The sequence below is a fragment of the Magnolia sinica genome, chromosome 15 (genome assembly GCF_029962835.1).
Source record: "Magnolia sinica isolate HGM2019 chromosome 15, MsV1, whole genome shotgun sequence".
Lineage (NCBI taxonomy): Eukaryota > Viridiplantae > Streptophyta > Magnoliopsida > Magnoliales > Magnoliaceae > Magnolia > Magnolia sinica.
In genome coordinates this window covers 9,002,292-9,012,050 of record NC_080587.1, presented here as the reverse complement: position 1 = coordinate 9,012,050, position 9,759 = coordinate 9,002,292, and positions in this window count along the sequence as shown.

Sequence of the window (9,759 nt, the reverse complement as noted above, 5' to 3'; positions counted from 1 at the left end):
GGCGGACTAGGCGAACCGACTGGTTTGGACTGGCCACTGAAATGGGCAGTGTCACCTAGAAACCCAGTTAGTTATAGGGTCAAAAACTGTTTTGTAAAAAGAAAAAGAAAGGAAGAAAAAACATGGCTTCCAAACAGTCCAGGGCTGGCTGGCTTGACAGTTATTTGACCGACCTGTGCGCAAGTTGAACTGGTTGGACTGTAAGTTACGGTCCAACCAGCTGATAACTTCCTACCCTTTGCGTTTGAGACATTCAATCCATCCAGTAGGTTGCCTTATCATCAGGATCACCATTTTGTAAAAATGAGATATATCCACTTATCAAATGAACCATACTTGGGACTGGTTTTTATTGGAAATGTATATATTTTTTATTATGATTTTTGAAATGTGATCCGGCCCATAGTCTTGCTATCCAATAGTTGCGATCGGGACCCTATTTTATTGGGATTTTTTTCGTAATTTTTGATATGTGATCCGGCCCGTTGTCTCGCAATCCAACAGTTGCGATTGGGACTGGTTTTTATTGTTACTACGTCTATGGTGTGTGACCCATGTGATGATAGTTACGGCACTTTTGATTGTCCAATCAATTCATCTGGGCTGTCCATTAGGTTGAGGACACATTTAATAGTATATCAACTGAAAATCACACTAGTTAGAAAATGGAACCATCTGATCAGTAGTATAAAATGGATGGTCAAGATCATTGATAGAGAAAAGGGGCCTCATTGTCATAAGTGAGCCATCCATTTGGAGTCCATGAGGGATTGCTTATGGTTCTAACGAATCGCTTCTTTTGTAAAACCCTGACCATCCCAACCATGGCTTGGGAAGTACATGGCTATGAAAAATAAAACTCCTGGATGGATCGGATCATCAGATCGGTTAGAATTTTTTATTCCTTCGAATTATAGCACATGAAATGTTTGCAGAACCCAGTGGTCAGTCTGGATCGGTTGGTTAGACTGCACTGTTTGATATATATATATATATATATATATATATATATATATATATATAAAGGAAAGAGAAACTACATGCTGCTGAGAATGCGAACCACCGAAACTCCAAGAAAAAGAAAATTACAGCCCTTCAGGATATCTACATTAGAATTCCTCTCAATCATCAACCGTTTTACTCTACACCTAAACTCCAAGAAAAAGAAAATTACAGCTCTTTAGGATATCTACATTAGAATTCCACTCAATCATCAACCGTTTTACTCTACACACTAAGAACTCTACCGGGTTGGAAACATCCATTAAGCATCTCCCGTTTCTTTCTTCGCATACAGACCACCAAACAGCCAGGAGAGCCATTCTCCCCGTCCTGTAAATTTCTTCTGCATACCATTTTCCCACCAACTAAGATGTAGCAGCTAGCTACTGATATGGCTTGATTTGGAACGAGACGGAATGTGTTTGGAAAATCCTCTTTCAATGCAGCCTCTCCACCTAAAGTATCTTTCCAAACATTATCTTCCTTTCCAATGTCAAACCCAATGCCTTTGAGGATTCCTTTTTCAAGGATAACATGCCCCTCATGAGGGTGGCAGACTTGTAGTGTTCTAAGAGAACTTGATCATTGTACGGTCTGTTGGCGAATGACAAACCCAAACAGTATGAAACGGATTGCGTGCTGAGTAAACTCTGTGGGCCCCACCATGATTTCTGTCTTTTATCTACACCATCCATCCCTTTTACCAGCTCATTTTAAGGCGCCCAAAATTGATCATCTACCGTTGAAAACTTCTTGGGGCCACATGTTTTGGATCAAGCTGATTCTTGTGTTTTTCTTTTCATCCATGTCTGTCTGACCTATTCCCATTGTTCCCTGTGGTGTGGTCCACTTGAGCTTTGGATATGATTTAATGTTGGCTCATACCCTAAAATGATATGGAAAAACGGATGGAGGGCGTGGATAAGGCCCGTACATCCATGGTGGGCCCACAGAGTTTACTCAGTATGCAGTCCGCTTCGGATACTCGTGCATCTAGAAAATGTCAAGTGTCCTGAAATGGGCCGTGGTTTTGGTGATCCGGACCGTCCATATGATGGAACTGCCATTGGGGTTGTCCCAAAAATTCACGGATTGGAAGATCCTAACCCTTGGACGGTGGCCAACAGATGGAGATGTTGAGAGAACAAGTGCTTTAGTATGTACCAACGCCTATGATTCTGGGTGTATGGTATCAGTGGTCTTGATCACCAAACGAGATGTCCCACTTGTACGGACCGGGTCCTCACTAGGACCTACAAGCATCCTGATGCATCAGGACCCCACAATGCCATGCCCAGGCAAGTCATAGGGCACTTTCCACCATTTTTTATTTTTTATTTTTAATTTTAAAGAGTATTATTTTAGACCATCTTCAATAAACCCAACTGCTCAATCTAGACCGTCCATCAGGTCAGCACGTTTCATGGGCTAAATTGCTGAAAGGTTCTGAATCATCTGAACAATAGCTTATAAAATGGATGGCCAGGATTATTTAAATAAAATATGTCCCATCAACAGTTTGAGCCGTTTATTTTGGTGAACACATAATAGATAGCTCAAGATCCAAAGAATTCCTTTTTATCATGGAATGGTAATCGTCTCATCCATTCTTACAAAACCGATGGCTGTGATTCTCTTTTCACCGTAGTCATAAAACATGTACTGGGTCTGATGGACGGTCCAGATGATATTTTAGACTATCCTAAGTGTTCTGATGCAACTAGCAGCACTATAAATTATTTTGGATGAGCGAAGCGGATTGCGTAGTGAGTAAACTCTGTGAGGTCCACCAGATGATATATTAGAAGTTTTGGATCAATCTTATATTTGTGTTTTCCCTTCATCTATATCTATATGATCTTATGAACATGAACAGGTTGGATGACAAATAAACAGGCCTAGGAAGGTTTCAACTGTGGAAATCATTATCCCCACTGTTTCCTGTGGTATGATCCATTCGATCTTTGGATATGTTTCAACTTTGGGCTCAACCCCTTAAATTAGATGGAAAAACGGATGGACGGTGTGGATAGACCAGATACAATCAAGGTGGGCCCAACTGAGTTTACTCAGTAAGATACGAGCATACTGAGTAACTCAGTACGCAATCCAATTTCGAGCAAATGGTTTCTCTTTCCCCCTAAGGGCAAATAGTAGACTGTGTGTAGGAGCTTGTTACCATTTTTTAAATGGTGGTGACTCATTTCCCATACATGTGGAAAACGTGTACAGTCATTTTCCACCCTCATTTTGGATGGAAGATATCTTGAAAATCACATATCTAGAAATTCTAACCATCCAATTGATGGTTAAAAAAATAGCAAGTGGTGCCCACTCAAGATCAAAATCAGGATGTTATTGTCATCTTATTAGTGTTGACAAGGTGCAAGATCCAAGCTGTCCATCATGTGGGTCCCACATTTTGAAGGATTGGGCCTTAAACATCACAATGTCCACTTGTAGGGTATTAGAGTTTTAGGAAAACTTAACAAAGTTAATTTCAGCTGTCCATTATTTAAAAAACATAGCTTCCTAATAAGTGGCCCAGATTGTTTCTGAGCTAACATCTATGGTCAGAACCAACTAAAGAGAGAGACTTCTCTCTTTCCCTCCATTCCATCACATATTCAATGTTAAGTAGCTTTACAGTCTTCCTTTTATAACATGTTTTTTGTTAGACAGCTTTATGGTCTTCATTGGCCTTGCTCTACTATATATATGTTAGGTCTCACCACTTCCATCTAAAATAGATTGGAAAGAGACCTTTTGGTTGAAAATTCAACACCAATAAATTGATAGTTTTTGGCCACATTGAGTTAATATTACTATTTAAAATTATGTTTTTGATTTTTGAAAGCTTGACAATATCAAATGAAAATTTTTTAAATGTTAAATCTAAAATTTATTTTTTTTAAAAAAAAATTATTTTCTGTTTCATTTAAGGCTATTTGATTCACGTTTGACATAATTACTAATAAATTAGGGTAAATAAGTAATAATTATTTACTGGTTCCTACTAATGGCCTAGTGATAGATTGAGTTTCAATATTGAGATTGTATGTTCAATTATCTGTGTGGGGGTAAGGTTGTTTTGGTTTTAAAAAATAATTATTATTTACTTTCATATTTGCTCCAACAAAATTTAACGAATATGGCAAACTCAATTTACATGATGTATTTACCATGTTTGCTTAGCAAAATCATATAGTCCTCACCATGATGTATGTGATATATCCGTGCCATCCATATCACACTCGTTTTGCCTCCAACAAGATTTGACAGATACGACATACTCAATTTGCATGATCTTCTTACTATGTTTTGTCACGTCCTAAAAGTCAGCACCTAAGTATGAAGATTTTGATATTGAGTTTTCAAATATGCGCATAAGAGAAATGTATATGTGTTCTAATTTAGGTTCATATTTATTACACATACAAATAATCATAACAACGCATTTCAACTTAGTGGATCCAAAATAAGGTAGAGATAATAAAACTAAAAAATATAAAGCTAATATATGTAAACATATAATTCTAAACGTGGTGTTCACCTATATGAGAATTATACAAATTACAATAAATTTAATATGTATAAAAAATAGAATTATTAAACGAAAAAAAGTTAGCGATCTACTATTTTCAAGTATAATATATTGAAAATTCAGCCCAAGTAAATTAATATTTTTCGTATTAATAATTATTTGCTTTTGTATTTCCTTCAGCAAGATTTGACCGATACAACAATCTCAATTTGCATGACATCCTCACCATGTATGCTTGGTATAACTCCATGGCCTCCACCGAGATGTATGTGTTTTATCTAAATTGTCTGCCTCATGTGGTGTGTGTGTGTGTGTGTCTATAATGGTAAAAAAAAAAAGTAAAATTATTTACTCACCTATTTTCTCCAACAAGATTTTACATATATGGCAAACTCAATTTGCATAACCTCCCTACCATGTTTACATGGTAAAACTCTATGGTTCCCACCATGATGTATGTGTTTTGTGGTGTGTTGGTAAAAAAAAGATAATAATTAATTATTTTTATTTCCTCATACAAGATTTGATGAGTATGGCAAACTTGGCAAAATTATATGCCACTATAATGTATATATTTTATCTACACTGTTCATTCATTTTTTATTTTTTTAAAATATCATGTTGACTAATAAATAGAGAATTCCGTCTTTATCTTTGCTTAATCGAAGTGGTAGGGAAAGGAAAGAGATGTGGGGAGTGGCCCCCACTCATCAAACTTGTAAACTTGTAAGGAAATGTGTGTCTAGGATTATGACCCTTTGTCATTTTCCTTTATATATATATATATATATATATATATTCTAAGGCTACATGAGAGACCACGTTTACTGATGATGCGGGAGTTTGTCTAACGTGTGCACCATGATTAGGGGCTGAGGTGTGCAGGATAAGCATGCAAGGGAAGATTCATGAGAGAGAGAGAGAGAGAGAGAGGAGGGTTTGGAAGATGAGATTCGTGAGAGAGAGGCCCCGCACGCGACGGACGCGGATTTCCTCCCGAAGCCTTTCGCCGGTAGTCCCTGCACCAGGATGCTGGGTGGCATTAGCACATTGGGAGCAGTTTACACACATGTACAAGATAAGATGTAAGATAGATGATGACACATGTGGCACAGTAGCATATGTGGGGCATGATCGAAAATGATGGGCAATGTGTCATTTATTACATGTGACACATTTGAGGTGATTTAACATGGATAGGGTGTGTTTGGGCTTTAACCCTTGAGAAACTTATTTTCCTTCCACGGTGGACAAAATGTATTTCTTATAAGTGGAGGTGGGAAAATAAATTCCAACAAAGAAAGTGAAAAATGACGTTTCTCATAATTTTTCATAGCTCAACAAATAACATAAATGAAGTTTCATGGAAAACATTATTTATTTTCCCACGCTTTCTATGAATCCAAACAGGCCAAAAAACAATGAAGATGTCCAAATCAGAAGTGTACTACGCCATAGGAAACTCATTCTAAGAAATAATTCAAAAACAAAAGTAGATCCAAATATCAAGTAGACTATACTAAAGGAAACAATAATAATCAATTATTAAAAATTTCTCATGAGCCTAAAAGTTTTGGATCAAGTGATATTTGTGTGGTCTGACCATGGTGCCCACTGTGATGTATGTCTCTGATATACATGCGGTCTATCCATTTTGGAAACTCATTTTAGAAAATAATTCAGAAAAAAAAAAAATTCAAAAAACAAAAGTAGATCCAAATGTCAAGTAGACCATACTAAAGGAAATAATAATAATCAATTATAAAAAACTTTTTGGGGCTCCAAAAGTTTTGGATCAAGCTGATATTCGCGGTCTATTCTCTAAGTCTTTATTAGATCCAAATCTCAAGTAGACCATACTAAAGGAAACAATAATAATCAATTATTAAAAACTTTTCAGGGCTCCAAAAGTTTTGGATCAAGCTGATATTCGCGGTCTATTCTCTAAGTCTTTATGACCTTATCAAGAGGTTGGATTGCAAATAAACATTCCGTGGCTAGTGAAGCTTCTAATGGTGGGGATTCAATCACTACTGTTTCCTGTAGTATGGTCTATCTAAGATTTGAATCTTCTTTATTTATTGAAGTGTCTAAAATGATATGTCAAAATAGATGAACAATGAGGCCACAGTCCGGGGTCCCTAACTGTGGGGTTCACCATGATGTATGTGCCTTACATCCACGTTGTCCATCTATTTTGAAAACTTATTTTACAGCGTGTTAAAAAAAATAAAAATGAAGCAGACCTAAATCTCAAATGGACTATAATATAAGAAATAGTAGTAATCAACCGTTAAAAACTTCCAGTGGGCCACAAAAGTTTTGGATAGAGCTGATACTTGTGTGGTCTCTTCATTCATGTCTTATGACCTTATCATATAAAGTTGGATGACAAATAAATATTCTGGTGGTCCCCTATAAAACTTTTAATAGTGGGGGATTCAATCATTATTGTTTCCTATGGGATGGTCCACCTAAGATTTGAATCTGCTTATAATTTTTTTTGGATAATCAGATAAAATGATCTATCAACATGTATGGACGGTGTGGATGCAAAGCAAATATATGACAGTGGCCCCACAGGGATCCACCCAAACCTCGCCCAAAAACAGACATGTACATTCACAGTCGGGTCACAGTGTATGAAACAAGTGGACTGATAAAACAAGTTTGTAGCTGTTGATTTGTTTTATACATTGTGGCCCACCTGATATGTAAAATTTCTAGATTTTTGGGCCAGTGAATCTAGACAATGTGGTCCATCTGATGGACCGATCTGATGTTGCACTCGTCTATCATATTAGCATGTGCAATTTCGTCCGGATGAACGGCTCAGATATTGCACAATAGAGCAGATCAATTCAACCATCCAATCACTTTAGACATGGCTGATCTTGACTTTTCAAATCGTGGGCCACATCGTTAATGTGCATAATAAAAGATTTCAAACAAATCTAAAGATCCGATCCGTCGGACAGATGCAATATTTCTTGCTTTCCATCATCTATTTGATAGCCACTAAGTGAACGGTTAGGAATTTTCTATTAATAGATTCTGGGGAATCCATGATTTGGACGGTTTGTTTTATTCTGCAATCACAGTGGCATATAACTGGTGGGATGGACGCGTATGGCCCACTAGGTGGGTGCATTTGTCCGGTCCACCATACTCCACATTTTAAAATAATTTCCACTTTTCACGTGGAGAAGTAGGTATGTCAACGGGCCGGGCTCGTGCCTGAAAAATCAGAATTTTGAATAGGCCCGGCCGGAAACAGTTCAAAATCCCGTTGACAGCCCTACGTGGAAGTGGTTGATAGCATTTGGGAAAATTACCACTGTTAACGCTACCTTTTATCTAGCGTCTTTTATGAAGAGTCCAAAACTTATCTTCTCAAATTAGACCTTGAACGTGCGGACAAAGCATTTTAGGACGAAAGTACCCCTGCTTTTCACAGAGCATTGCACGAATGGACAGGGGTATTTTCGTCCTCAAAATGCTCTGTCCGTACGTAAAAAGTCTAAGTTGGTAAGGTATGTTTTGTACGGCTGACGCTGGATAAAAGGTATCGTTTACAATGATAATTTTCTCCTAGCATTTTTACCGAAAAGGTATTATGCAATGCTGGGCACCGGAGCTTGTACACCGCAGTAACGTTTTTTGTCTGTACAGGTGGGAACCGTTGCTGATCGACCGTAGATATTTTTGGGCCCACTGAGGATGGCCCATGCATAAAAGTCTTCCTCCAATGAGAAATTCCTAGCACTTCAGTAGGCATCAATGAAATAGATGGTTTAGATAGAAAGTCTGTGTTGGGTTTCATCGTATCAAGCGTTTGGATCTTCTCGCATCGAGGAATTTTTGTGGATGGAAAAGCTGCGGTGGGTCCTATCGTATCAACGGTCTGGATCACTGAACTATGTGTCCCTCGAAATTAATCACCTATCTGTACTTAATTATATGGAAATTATATAGACCTCCCTCCGTTTTGAATTATTACAGAGACATCCCTATCCTTTAACACCATTTACAGGCATCCTTATCATTTTGCAATTGACCATTTTAGCCCCATCACATAGGCAGCTAGGTATGGATGTTTGGACCTAACGTAGTGCATGTGTCATCCAACCTATTTGGCATATGTGGCTCTCACAACAAAATGTGACACGTTGGAAATTGGGTCCATCTAATTGTAAGGTAGGCCGTCAAAAAACTTGGAAGGTTTTTTACTTCAATGTAAAGGTTTTTGAATGGTTGTCGGTTGTTTTCTATGGTATAATATGCTTATAATTATATCAGCAATAGTTAGGGGTGTACATTGAGCTGAGCCTTAGCTCGACTCAGTTTTGTCACTAGCTGTCCTCAGCTCGAACTCGGCTCGACTCAATTTGGTGAGTAGCTCAGGCTAGCTCGGGCTGAGTTCGAGTTAAGATTGAGGCGAGTTCGCCATCGAGGCATTTTCACAAACACATGAACTGCAATTTCAAAATTCCATTGTTTTATAAATAGAAGCAATAATTTTATAGGCATTTTATCAAACACCATCTAAGCAATATAAAAACCAAGAAAAAAATGGTATTTGTCTCATGTACATACCTTCCTTGTCGTCGGCCACACTTCGTTGAATCATTTTATCAAACACTTGGTGAGCAACATCAGTAGCGAAGTAACCGAGTCACCGAACTGGTTTGATCCGAGTTGAGTCGAGTTGGGGCTAGCTCGAACTCAGCTTGAACTCATTTTCAAGCTAAAAAAATCAGCTTGAACTCAGCTTTGAACCCAAGTTGAATCGAGCTTTTTCGCGTTAAGTCGAGCGAGCTAATCGAGCTTGCTTGGTTCGTGTACACCCCTAGTAATATTTAGATAAGAGCGATCCTAGTGGGGGTTTTATAAGACCTAATGTAATGTATGTGTTTTATCTACCTTGTCCATTCCTTTGTAAAGATCATTTTAAGACATGAGCCTAAGAAGAAGTTAGATTGGAGGATTAAGCGGACCACACTATAAAAAAAAAAGTGGGGATTAAACAAGTACAATTAAAAACTTCTTAAGGGCTATAGAAGTTTTGGATTAGGTTGATATTTATGTTTTCGATTTGTCTAGGTCTACGTGACTTTGTGAATACGTTGGATGGAAAATAAGCATCATCGTGGACCCTAAAAAGGTTTCAACGACATTATTGTCACACTACTTCCTATCTTGTGGTCCACTCA